The 14,321-nt window shown below is 49.4% G+C and overlaps 1 protein-coding gene across 1 annotated transcript in view; it reads right to left on the minus strand.

Annotated features, from left to right (window-relative positions):
• The window catches only part of SHC3 (SHC adaptor protein 3), a 97,310-nt gene that overhangs the window by 1,196 nt on the left and 81,793 nt on the right, over positions 1 to 14,321 (minus strand). The gene's annotated exons all lie outside the window — the stretch shown is intronic.

A 14,321-nucleotide genomic window follows, 5' to 3' on the forward strand; every position in this document is an offset into this window, starting at 1 on the left:
GGGTGCTCTGTTCTCCTGGGGTCCCACACTGAGGTAGGCCCCCTTCCCCACAGGTGTCTGTAAGCATGGAGGGACAGGGACCCACTGGGCCACGGGGTTCCTGACCCTTGGGCACTGAGCCTCGCCAAGGATGTGACCCAATGGGCACATTAGGAAAGGAATCTTTTTGCAAGAAATTTTGGCATCTTTTCATCAAGGCTGTTTAATCCTCCTGAGTTCTGTAGAATCCCCACCCCAGAAAGACCCTGAGGTGACATGGGCAGGCCCCTTTCTGGGAGGTGAGGGGCACCCAGGACTCAGCCTGAGACTACTGTTGGCTGCTGCCTTGACGCTGACTTCTTCTTCCCACTTCTTAGTGATGAACACTCATCGAAGTTCGGGGGCAGCAGGGGTGAATGAAAGAGGGTTTACGACAGGGCAGTGTCTGGGATAGCAGTCTTAGCATGGACTCACGTCCAAATCACCAGACAGTGTTCAGTAACCCCGTGCCCAGGCCAACCCCACCAGGAGCTTGGGGTGGGGCTCGGCCAACCGGCATGTCTCTCGATCCCCTCCCCCCCCATGATTCCAACATATTGCCCATGCTGCCCCCTGGTGGGCATCTTTGGGGTATGAGGGCTGGGCCACAATGAACACACACATACAAACAAAACCATGAAGAGTTATATGATATAAATTTACTGCCTGAATAGGCCAGTTCACTCCATTCGCATCAATGCTTGCTGAAACTCCAGTCTGGCTTCTTCCCAGAGAACCTGCAGTCCACAGAGCTATCTGTATGGACCCACTTGCTATGTGGGTCAGAAAAGAAGAAAGAGCTGAAATCAGTATTCTAAGCTTTTACCTTAGTAAACTAGAAAAAAGAACAAATTAAATCCACAGGAAGCATAAGGAAAGAAATAATGAAAAAATTAGAGCAGAAACCAATGACACTGGAAACAGGAAATCAATACAGAAATCAATGATCCCCAAAGCTGGTCCTTCGAAAAGATACGTAACAATTGATAAGCCTCTAGCCAGGCTAAGAAAAAAAAATGAGAGAAGACACTTACTAATATCGGAAATGAGAGAAGGGTCATCACTACAGATCTCATGGAATTTAAAAGGATAATGAAGGAATACTATAAATACCTCTATGCCCACAGATTTGATAACTCCTTAAAAATGGACCCATTTCTTGAAAGACACAACTTCACAAAACTCTTACAAGAAGAAATAGATGGTTTGAATAAACCTGTGGCTATTTAAAAATTGAATCAATAGTGAATAATCTGCCAACATAGAAAGCACCAGGCCCAGATAGGTTCACTGGTGAACTCTACCAAACACTTAAAGACAAAATTTACCGAGTCCCTACAATCTCATTCAGAAGACAGAAGCAGAAATAATATCACTTAACTCACTCTATGAGGCTAGTACGACTCTAACATCAAAAGCAAACAAAGACATTACAGGAAAAGAAAACTACAGACCAGCACCTCTTATGAACACACATGCAAAAATCCTCAACAAAACACTAACGGATTGAATCCAACAATGTATAAGAAGAACTATACACCATGACCAAGGGGGATTTATCCTGGGTCTGCAAGGCTGCTTCCCCATTCAGAAATCAACACAATCCATCACACCATTAGGGTGAAGACAAAAACTCCATGATCCTATCAATGGAAACAGAAAATTCAACCAATTCTTGGTAAAAGCTCTCAGTAAACTAGGAATACGGGTGAAACTTCCCCCACTTGATAAAGACATCCACAAAAATCCTACCACTAACATCCTACTTAATGATGAGAAACTTGAACAAGGCCAGGGTGTCCCGCCTCACGCTCCTCAACACCATCCTGGAAGTCCTCGTTAATGCAGTAAGACAAAAAAGGAAATAAAAGGCAAAGACAGCATTTTCAGTGAACGGTGCTGCAGCACCGGGATACCCACATATATTTTACAGAAAGCCTAGATCAGAACTTACACCCTTCAAAAAATTAACTCAGAATGGATCACAGACTTAAATGTAAAATGCAGAATTATTAAACTCTTAAAAGAAAACACAGGGAGAACCTTAGTGACCATGGGTTTGGTGATGACTTTCTAGATAAGACATCAAAGGCCTGATTCGTGAATGAAAGAAACGATAGGCTGGACTTCATCAAGATTAAAAACGTCTGGGGGCGCCTGGGTGGCGCAGTCGGTTAAGCGTCCGACTTCAGCTCAGGTCACGATCTCGCGGTCCGGGAGTTCGAGCCCCGCGTCAGGCTCTGGGCTGATGGCTCGGAGCCTGGAGCCTGCTTCCGATTCTGTGTCTCCCTCTCTCTCTGCCCCTCCCCCGTTCATGCTCTGTCTCTCTCTGTCCCAAAAAGAAATAAACGTTGAAAAAAAAAAAATAAAAAAAAAAAAAAAAAAAAAAAAAAGATTAAAAACGTCCGATCCACAAGTGACACCTTCAAGACAGTGAGAAGAGCAGCCACGGACTGGGAGAAGGTATTTGCAAAAGACACATCTGATAATGAACCGGCCTCTGAAATATACGAACAGCTCTTAATACCAACATTAAGAAAACAACCACATTTTAAAAATGGGGCAAAGACCTTAACAAACACCTCAGCAAAGAGGACGCACAGGTGGCAAACAAGTACGTGAAAAGATGCCCTACAGCACGAGTCACCAGGGAAACACAAGTTACAACACTGAGATGCCACCACACACCTATCAGAATGGCCAAAATCCACAACACCGACAACTGCCAATGCTGGTGTGCAATGGGAACTCTTGTCACTGCTGGTGGATTGCAAAACGGGACAGATAGTTTAGAAGATAGTTTGGTGGTTCCTTTTTTTTTTAAATGTTTGTTTATTTTAAGAGAGAGAGGGATAGAGAGTGAGCAGGGGAGGAGCAAAGAGAGAGGAGAGAGAGAGAATCCCAAGCACACTCCACACCGTCAGCATGGAGCCCGATGAGAGGCTCGAACCTGAACCCTGAGATCACGACCTAAGCCGAAACCAAGAGTTGGATGCTTAATCGACTGAGCTATGCAGGTCTTGTAAAACTAAACACATGTGATGAAGGAGGTGCTGGTAGCTGAGGTGTGGGGGGCCGGGCGCCGGTGCCAGGCTGAGACCGGGTCGAGCAACGGCTCCCTGTCGACTCAGCCAACCCGGTGGTTCCCCCTCCCATTCCCCCACTTTCAAGGGCATACGAAAGCCTTGTCAAGGCTGAGAAAGTTAATTCCTGAAGCCTGTGGTCTGCAGGTGTTGGCAGTAATGCTACCTCCCTTTTTTCTACCCCGAGTCAGATGGAAACAAACATGGGAACTGTGTTTTGCTAGCAATCTATCAACAAGGTCTTGTGACCCGTTCAGAAAGTTCGCAAGGTACACAGAACTAAATGTTTTGGCTGGCAGTGATCATGTGAAACCTGTTTATTCTTACAATGACCTGATCCACAAGAGTCTTATAAAAGATTGTGTACGGCAACAATAAAGCCGTCACTTGGGCCATCAGCCCAGGGGACCCTCCTGTTCCCAAACTTTCTCTTCTCTCTTTTTTTTCTTACATTCCCCTACCCTCAGGACCCTGATCTCGGTGTTTGTTGCGCCGGTCGAAACACTGAGGTTTGGGGGCAGGGTGAGCTGTGGGAAGGAATCCATGGGGCAGTTGGGCAAGGGGGTGGGGGCCGTACCTTCTGCTTTAGGTATCGTGGGTTCAAGTTGTCTAGGGAACATTTAAATTAGGTGCCCAGTAGTCAGAAATACCATTTAGAGATATTGTACGTTAACAACTATACTCAACCAATGACAGAATGATTACATCCGTCCCCTTCCAAAAGGTCACACTAGCTGCGGCAAAGCCATCAGACAAGATAGTCCCTGATTAAAATCTGGTTCCATTGGAACGGGTTGCACACTCAGACCTGCTGCTCTTTGTCTAATGTCTCAGATTGGGCCGGATCCACTGGTGGACCCTCCACTCCCAGAGGCTCAAGCCCAAATACAACCTAACCCGAGCGGGATGTAGACCCACCCACCCACATTGCTTGGCCTCTCCCAGGTTTGAAATTAAGGTGAGGCTCAGGTCCTTCTTAGACCCAACGGACACAGTGCCAGGTTCACATCAGCCCTCTGGGGCTGCAACGCCAAGAGTCAGGCTTGGGACTGTGAGTGCCAGCTGCTTACATCCTTCCAATCAACACCTTGCCCACATGGGCACTCCTTTTCCCCAACAGCAGGAGGAAAATTTAGAGACTCACAAATAACCCAACGTCCCACCTTAAGACACTAAAAACCCTGAACTGGGCAGGAGAAAGGACATCATAAAGATTAAAGCAGAGATAAAGCAGAGAATGGGAAAATAATAGAGAAAATCAATGAAACCAAAAGCAGCTTCTCTGAAAAGACCAACAAATTTGACGAAGTTGGAGGACTCACACTTCTGGATTTCAAAACTAATTACAAAGCTACAGTAATCAAAACAGTGTGGTACTGATATAAAGACAGGCATATAAGGCGGTGGAAAAGAACAGAGGGCCTAGAAATGAGCCCCTGCATATGCGGTCAAGTGATTTTTGACTAGGGTGCTATGACCATTCAACAGGAAAGGGACAATTTTTTCAACAAATGGTGCTGGGGAAACTGGGTGTCCACATACAAAGGCATAGAGTGCCTGTAGCTGATGCCATATACAAAAATTAACTCAAAATGGATCAAAGAGCTCAATGTAAGGCCTAAAATTCTTAGAAGAAAACTCAGGGCAAAAGCTTCAAGGCACTGAATCTGCAATGGTTTCTTGGATATGGTACCAAACGCCCAGGCAACAAAAGAAAAACCAGACAATTTGGACGTCATGAAAATTGTAAAGTTTTGTGCATGAAAGACACTATCAACAGAGTAAAAAAGCAACCTACAGGATGGGGGGATAAATTTGGAATTTGTGTATCTAATAAGTGATGAATATCCAGAATATGTAAAGTACTCCTAAAACTCAATAATAAGAAATAGACAACCTGATTCAAAAATGGGCAAAGAACTTGAACTGCCACTTCTTCAAAGAAGACACATAAATGACCATGTGACTGAATGACATGGCCAATAAGTACATGAAAAGATGCTCCACAACCCTCATCATCAGAGAAATGCAAATCAAGATACCACCTCACACTCATGAGAATGACCACCATCCCCAAACCAGAAAATAGCAGGTGTTGACCAGGAGGAGGAGACATTAGAGCCCTTGTGCACTGTTGGCAGGAATGTGAAATAGTGCAGCCACTGTGGGCTGTGTGATGGCTTCTCAAAAACATTTTGTTAATGAATTCTCATATGACTCAGCAATTCCCCTTCTAGACGTACACCCAAGAAACTCAAAGGAGAGTCTCAAAGAGATACCTGTGCATTGTATTAAGAGCAGCGTTTCCTGCAATAGTTAAAATGTGGAAGCAACAAGTCCATCCACACATGAATGGATGGGCAAAATATGGTCTATCCACAATATTGGATATTGGAATATGGTCTATTCCACAATAAATGGAATATTGTGCAGCCTTAGGAAGGAAGGAGATCCTGACACGTGCTCCAGCGTGGATGAACCCTAAGGACAGCATGAAACAGGCCAGTCACAGAAGGACAAATGAGCTGTGACTCCGCTTACATGACGTCCGTAGAAGAGTCAAATTCATAGAGACAGAAAGTAGAATGGTGGATGCCAGGGGCTTGGGGTGGAGGGGACAGGGAATTATTTAATGGGGACAGAGTTTCAGATTTGCAAGACAAAAAGAGTTCTGGGGATGGATATTGGTTGTACAACTACACGCACACCACCCACACCACTGAACTGTACCCTTACAGCTGGCTTAGATGGTAAATTTTATGTCCTGTGTATTTTACCACAACAAAAAAAAAAATGAAGAAAAAGAAGAAAAACACGGACAAAGGATTCGAACAGACGTTAGTCCAAAGAAGATGCGTAAACAGCCAATAAGTATCTAAAGAGATGCTTGACCTTATTAGTCACGAGGGAAATGCAAATCAAAATCACAGTGGTCTGTCACTGCCCGCCCACACGGATGGCCAGAATCCAAACGCCAGATAATAACAAGGGTGGGAGACGGCACGGAGAAATCGGGGCCCTCGCACACTGTTAGTTGGAATGTAAAATGGTGCAGCTGCTTTGAAAAAAAAACTGTGTGACGCTCCCTCGGGTGGCAGATTACAGAGCCACCATACGACCTAACAAATCCACTCCTGGGTGTATGTCCAAGAGAAATGAAAACACACGTCCACACAGGAACTTGGACGTCATGTTAGCGGCAATGTTCGTAACAGCCAAATGTCCGTCACGAATAAAGCATGGGCTGTCCGTGAGCGGAATGTTCCTCGGCCACAGAAAAGAATGAGGTGCTGACACCCGCCACAACGCGGATGACCCTTGACAACACCGCACTCGGTAAAAGAGGCTAGTCACAAAGGACTACGTATTTATAGGATTCCATTCAGAGGGAGCTCCACAAGGGAGAAACCCATGGAGACTGGGCGACGGGAGGCTGGTGGGTGACAGCTGAGCGCAGAGGCATTTCTCTTGTAGGTGGTAAACATGTTCCAGACGGACTGTGGCCATGGATGCACACGTCTGTGAATATACTAAAACCCACTGGATCGTAACACAGAACATCTTTGAGATAATCAGGGAAATTTGAATATGTTGAACGACTATCTTTAGTTTTGTCGGATATAACAACTATGTCGTGTCGTTGTTGCCTTCATACCCTTAGTGGTGGAAATGATGCTGAGATATTTACAAGAGGAGTGCACTGCAGGATGCCTGGATTTGCGATCAAATGTTTCAGAAAGCCCCTCCCTCCCCTTCTCTCCAGTCCCTTCCTTCCTGACTGAACGGTCGGTCCAAATGCCAAGGAAGACGAGTGCTGTGCTCTGGGGGTGGGGGGGGGCAGCCACGGTGGTCCCCAGTGGGAGACTGGAGTCCAGGGGCAGTGAGGAGTGTACCACAGGACAGGTGACAGGAGGACACAGGACAGGAGGTGGGTGGCCCGCGTGGGCATCAGAGCCAGGAGGGGTGGTCAGAGCGAGCTCAGGGGGAAGGGAGCCCCCGGGGAACGGCTGGGCAGGGAACCGGCGCCCCCGCGGGGCGAGGGCAGGGGCGGCCGCTGTGATGGGGGTGCACCTCACACGTGGGGGGTTAACCAAGTCGGTGAAAATACAAAGGTGAGGGGTCAGGCTTCTCATCGCTGGAGGAGAGACTTAGAAATGCAGGAAAAGAAAAACGGATGAACCCTGTGATATCAGACTGGAATCGGAAGAATTACCACGAGCGTACCACTTGTAACATCCAGAGATGGACACACAAATGGACACAGACACGAGCGTGCGCGTGTGCGTGCGCGTGCATCTGTCGGCACCAATCCGTCCATCTCGAGGACACGGGAGCGGCTGCGCCCCCACTTGAAGATCCCGGTCTCCCCGTGAGAAACAAGCAGGCCAGGCCTCCAACTGCAGTGGAGGAAGACGGTCCCGTGACGTCCGTGTGTATTTGAAGCAAAGACAAAGAAGAGTGTCGAAGGGACGCGGTGAGAAGCCACCGAACAGTCAGGCAGCTGTGAATCCACACGGATGAAAACAAATTACTTAACAGCTGGAAAGGCGGATTCATGTAGTTTCAGGGTACCTCCTCCCAAATATGTAATAATTACGAGGGAAGGCGAGAGTGTGCAGGGGCGAAGCCTGCCAGACGCCCCCTTCGTCCGGCATCCGGGAGAACACGCACGGACACCACTCCCAGCGTGGTGTCTCCGTGACGGCGTGACCCGGATGCATAATCTGACCCCGACTCGGAGGACAGGTCAGAAAACCGGACTGAGAAGGAGCCTGAGGTGAGGGGGACTGAAGACACAGGACAGCCCGAGGCGGTGAGGGATTCTGAGCGGATCCTTTCCAGTAAAGGCCGTTCCAGGAGCGGCCAGGGGACAGGAAGGGGGTCGGCAGGAGCAGGCCGCGGGGGCGCCATCAGGGCGAAGGCGCGATTCTGTGTGCACCACACTCGCACTCGGGGGCCGGGGGCGACGGAGACTTTGGGCAGGGTACTCGCAAATCATTCCGTGGCAGAACGCTGTCCTCTACTTTCAAACACCATTGTCCCCTCTAAAATAACGGACGGGTGAATCGAGATCGGAACAATATTGGTAAACTGTGCAGCGAATACCGGGACCACGGGAGTTCATTACGCTCTGTCTCTATTTTGTGCTTCAGAAAACACTGAAAGTGCTGTTGACAGAGACAGAGGGTGAGACAGGGAGGTCGCACGGACGCGACCAGCGCTGCTGGGGAGAGAGAGAGAGGCTTGATGTATTTACAGGCACAGAGACAACCTGGGAAATGAAAACACTTGTCAAAAATTGAAAAATGGGCTACGCTTTAGTTTCCAGGAAGAATCAAGAAAGGACACCTGTTGGGGCGCCCGGGGGGCTCAGTAGGTTGAGCTTCCGACTTCGGCTCAGGTCATGATCTCACGGTTTGTGAGTTCAAGCCCCGCTTCGGGCTCTGTGCTGCCAGCTCGGAGCCTAGAACCTGCTTTGGATTCTGCGTCTCCCTCTCTCTCTTCCCCTCCCCTGCTTGTTCTCTCTCTCTCTCTCTCTCAAAATAAATAAATGTTAAAAAAGAAGAAGACATGAAACCACCGAGAGCAGTTTGAGCACCAGGAAAGGACTCCGAGAGGGAGCCTGAGCCTGGCCGTGAGCACCACCCCGCTCTCCCGGGATTGGGTTGGGCTGTCACTTCTCATCAAAGACCGCAGGTAACATCCGCTTGGTCACACTTCCCAGGTGTTACGCTGGTAAGAAGTGAAAAGACACGACGGCCTTACCCGCCAGCGGCCAGTGGCCCTGCTCGTACGTCCCTAGTCTATCCTGCACTCGGACCGGTGAGGCAGCCCGAGTGTGGCTTCTCCCACGAGGCCACTGACCGTCCCCACCGTCTCCATCCCCTTCTTCTCCATGGAGCCCCCGGGTTGAAGGGACAGGCCTGGGAGATGGGGGCCCCGGGATGTGAGTGGCCGAACCGAGGACCCGAGGGGCAAGAGTGGGTGGGTGGGAACTGAGCTCCCTTGGCTCAGACCAGTGAGGCTTCCCGTGTCATCTTTTAGATCAGCACCGCCTAGTCTGCCGGAGACAAAGGAAAATTTAAAATAACAACAAGGCTTGTTTGAGTGGGGGGATGGAGGGGGATTATTTTCTTAGTTGCTCTCAGAATAAAATAAAATCCTAATAAATGTGGGGTGTTGGCCGGTTGCTGTTTTCCGATGTCCTGAATGCAAAGCCCCAGCACGTGCTCTCAATGTGCCACGTTCCCGAGACCGCGGTCAGGAAGCCCATGGAACACCCAGCCACGGAACAAGTGCAGGTGTGCTGGAGGTGTGGGTGCCGGTGCAGGTACAGGTGAGGTGCAGGCGTGGGTGTGGGTGCAGCTAGCGGCTCATTATAAAGCAAGCACACCGCCGCCCACCCTGCTGGCCCTACCGGCCGAGGGGATGAATCAAGGACAGGTGCCTCCGGGCGTCATCTTAGCCTCAAGGGGGCTAACTCACCGTGAGGATGCTCCAGACGCCATCTCTGGCGCTGTTTCTGCACAGCCCGTCGGTGGGGTCGGAGCAGCTGCTGCCCCACGCCTGCCTGGGAGCTCAGGAGCCCCGCCTCCACGCTCCTGGGTCACCCACGTTTCCAGCGACCCCAGGAGCCCTCGTCTTGCACGATCAGTGTGCAGTGGGAAGGCACGCAGGTTCGTACACTCTGCGGTAAATATAGCCTCAGAACTGTTTTGCATCCTTATTTCTCCGAGTAATCTGTTCTGCCAAGTTTCCCCCTTTATAGTCAGGGACCAACCAATTACCATGAAAATCAGATGAATAAATATTGAAGAGAATGTGTTCATCGTCTATTTTGGTGTCCTAACAGCAAGGAAGTGACATTACATTCGTAATTAAGTCTTTCTCAGCTGAAGCTCTCCTCCACTGGATCAATTAAATTAGATCATCAGATCCAGCAAAAAGCCTCCCCAAAGAACACTTATTAGTTGGTGCGACTGATTTTCTCTGAGGTGCCAGATTTCCCCTTAGAAATTAAAGTCTTGTAGACAGCACAGCTGGGGTCGTGGCTTACAAGAACACCTGCTTCAACCACATTCCTTCAGCTTCCTTCCCTCCCACCTTCCAAACTATCTTAAAAAAAAAAAATGTTTGTAAGTAGGCTCCACACCCAAGGTGGGGCTTGAACTCACAGCCCTGAGATGAAGTGACAGGTGCTCCACCAACTGAGCCACCCGGGTGCCCCTACACGTTACGTTGATACTGGTTTGGGAATGCAGAATATATTAGTAGTAGTACTACATGTCCTTTTTTGAGAGAGAGAGAGAGAGAGAGAGAGAGAGAGAGAGAGAGAGAGATGCAAGGGGAGGGACAGAGAGAGAAAGAGAGAATCCCAAGCGGGCTTCATGCTCAGTGCTGAGCCTGATGTGGGGCTCGATCCCTTGACTATGAGATCGTGACCGGAACAAGAGTCAGATGCTTAACCGACTGAGCCCCCCAGACACCCCAATACGTGTCGTTTCGTAATCATCAATCAATCCTTTGTCTACAAGGACTGAGTATATGACCCATTAACCGTCTTTGCTCTATGAGATGGCGAAACGTGGCTAAACTGTTAACTTCTCTTTTCTCAACAATACCTAAATGTTGCAACTGAAATCTTCGCATTCTCTTAGCCTTGCTCAGGTGTTTTCATTCCTATTTTGTCTCAGAAAACAACAGATGGATTAGTAGCAGCCCTTGCAAAGGGAAACCTCTCTGGGCTGATTCTGTTTAGAGACGCCTATCTGTGATGAGGCATCTGTAGCAGCAGGGGACCCTCAGCTCCCACGTGGCCTGCGGGGGCCCTCAGCTCCCGTAAAAGCCCGAGGTCGATCGGCGCCATCACGTGCTCGTAAAACACCTACTATGTGCCTGGCACTACTCTACGTACTGGGCGTAATGACTAAGGCTGCCACCCTCACAGGGATGACAGGGCAGTGCGGGGAACCAGTCAGCGAACCAATGAACAAATAAATGAGTGCTTGTGTGTGACAAGGCCTTGAAGGTCACAACGAATCGTGGTGCAGAAACAGGGGCTCTCCAGGACACTCTATGTGACATATGAAGAGGGACGGCCTCTGATTTGCAGCCGCCCTAGCTTGTTATAAGGTGACTATACCCCTGGCCCCCAAACCAGACCAGCAGTGTCGGGTGCCCAAATCCCGCAACGCGGTCCGTGACGGCTGCGTCAGGACCAAGCAGGGCATGTGCCAGGACGCAGCGTCAGAGGGATCTGCCGGTGTAACTGCCCCCTCCCCACGTTAACAGACTCCAGAAAAAAACCCCCATGATTATTGTACTATTTCAGCTGATGCTGAAGCAGCATTTGACAAAATCCAATACCCATACATGACAAAAGCAATCCGGTAACTAATTTCTATGAATTCCACACAAGCAGAAACTCCCCTCTTAAACCTGCTCACGGACGTATCCCAGGTGTCAAAAGTAGGGCCCAGATTTAGCAGTCACTTGGTGCACAGCTGTTGAGCGACTGAATGAATCAGAGAACGAAGTCCTCTCTTCGGCTGATGAAGACAATCCCCCAGAGCTTACGTCACCCTCAGTAGAACAAAACCCGCCAACATCCCCTTTCAGGCTGGGGACGAGACGAGGGCGCCCTCTCCTGGTGAACGCTCCAGGGCGCCCCGGTGAGCGTGCCACGGGGTCAGAAACCGGAAGGCAGGAGACGCGACTGTCCACGTGTGCCACGGCCTGACCGCCGTTCCGGTAACACCGCTGCCATCGGCAAGATTTCTGGGCACAAGATCATACCACATTCCTCTCCCTGCAGCAGTCACTGTTGAGAAAACGTGGCCAAAATCACACACCGCTTGGGCCAAGAATTCAACCCAGACACTCCAGGGAGTAACCAAACAAAGGAAACACAAGACCTTTCCGGAGAGAGTTTTTAAATTCTGACAAGGGACAGCTTAAAACTAAGTAAGTAGACACTCATGCCATGTTCGCGGATGTGATGATTTAATGCCGAAAACCGTCAGCTCTCCCTGAAATTAATCCCTGAACTCAACACCGGTCCTACCAAAATCCCAGCACGCGTTTTCGGTGGGGGGATAAACGGACTCCAAAACCACAGCAAAGAGGAATAGAGGTCCGAGAACAGCTTAAAAAGAGAATGCTAATGGGAGTTGCAAGAGGAAGGACTTACACTGCCACATGTTAAGACCGTTTCAAAGCCAGAGTGACCACGCGATGGGGCACTCGTATCAGGACTAAACAGTCTGCTCAACAGGACAGGGCAGACTCTCGAGAAAAACAAGGGACACAGAGCACCGAGAACGTTAACTCAAGGCGCATCCATAGGACAGAAGCCTGGCTCGCCACCTGGAGATTTAAGGGATGCTGGGTCCCTGCCTTATGTCACTGTCAAAGCAACTCTAGTCAGAATTAGAACCTAATTGTGAAAAATAAGCAAACACAGAAGTCACAGAGGAACAATGTGCACCTATGACTGCAGGTCAGGAAACCTTTTATGTTTACTTTTCAAATGTTTCTAATGTTTATTTATTTATTTTGAGAGAAGAGAGAGTATGAACAAGGAGAGGCAGAGAGAGAGGGAGAGACAGAATCCCAAGCAGGCTCCGCACTGTCAGTGCAGAGACCCCGATGTGGGGGCTCAAACTCACAAACCATGAGATCATGACCTGAGCCGAAATCAAGAGTCAGATGCTCAACCGACAGAGCCACCCAGGTGCCCCTGTGGTCTTGCGTTTTAAAAGATTTCCTCATGGGGCACCTGGGTGGCTCAGTCGGTTGAGCATCTGACTCTTGATTTCAGCTCAGGTCATGATTTCATGGTTCATGGGTTTGAGCCTTGCGTCAGGATTTGTGCTGATTGCGGAACCTGCTTGGGATTCTCTCTCTCCCTCTGCCCCTCTCCCCTGCTCTCCTTCTCTCTCTCTCTGTCAAGTCAAAACAAAACAACAAAACAAAACAAAACTCAAGGCCATAAACCATAAAAGGGAAACTTCCATTTGATGAAGAACATCACAGACAAAATGATCAGATTCGGGGAAAAAATGGGAGGGTTCATGTGGAAATTCTATGGCTGAGAAACTCAGGAAGTGAGCTGGGTGAGAAGATCAAAAGAGAAGCAGGGGGGAGGTGGGCGCATAACATTTACTGGAAGAACCTGTGGACGCACGGTCGTAGGGTGACACTGGGACATGCTCTTCCCCGGAGTCTTGGACTCGCCCCGCAGGGAGGACGATGTCAAGGAGGCTGAGGGAACCCTGGTGCATGGCCGTCGTGCCCCCTGGTAGTCCAGCCGTTCTGGAAGCAAATGCACAGCCCTGGTGAAACCAAGTGTGCGCATGTCCTATGACCAAAACCCCGGTCCTGGGATGTGCCCCAGAAAGACCATCGTGGGCGCAGGGAAAACGCATGGAGACTTCGTAGCACCTTCAGCCCTGCATGAGAATGTTCCACAAGTGACGTGTGGCCGTGGATGGGGGCCGCTGGGCCGCCTACCCAAGCAACGATCCCGTGTACAGAAAGCACCACAGACAGATCTCAAAAACACATGCAGAGTTTGACATGGGATCTGAGGGGCAGGACCGTGTTAGCAACTTCCTGAAATGCACAAACACACAGTGTATCTTCTCCCTGATGTACCTCCGTGGGAAAAACCACACAACCGTAGAAGGTGGATTGGAAGGATCCACATTACGTTCCTAGGGAGGGGGTTGCCCAGGTGGAGAGGGGACAGGGGCACGGAGACGATGTCCGGAGAGCCAAGGTGCAGACGCCCTGGAGTAGCAGATCATGTGACGTAACAACTCTCCCCTCCCCCACCAAACACGGTTAAACTGCGCTCAAGTCCAACCAAAGACGGAGGGCTTCGTCCCTACCCATCGATCAGGACAGGCCATGTTCTAATCTACTGTTCGGATAACTACCTGCTTCTGTGTTTTCACTGCATAAAAGGTTTTACACAACAATCTTGGAACTTATTTAACGGTTCAGTTAATGTAATTATGTTTATTAAACTTAGCAGTTCTTAGACTGTGCCAAGATCAAGTCCAATCTATTTACTGACTGGAAGACGGGAAATTCAGTCAGACCCACACAGTTCATCAGACATGACTGTACCACCAAGAACGGCCACACACACTGTCCCCGAGTGGGAAAGCGGGAAGCTAATTAAGAGGGGGTCTGTTTACTGCTTCATCACGTCTT

Source organism: Lynx canadensis, chromosome D4, assembly GCF_007474595.2.
Source record: "Lynx canadensis isolate LIC74 chromosome D4, mLynCan4.pri.v2, whole genome shotgun sequence".
Taxonomy (NCBI): Eukaryota; Metazoa; Chordata; class Mammalia; order Carnivora; family Felidae; genus Lynx; species Lynx canadensis.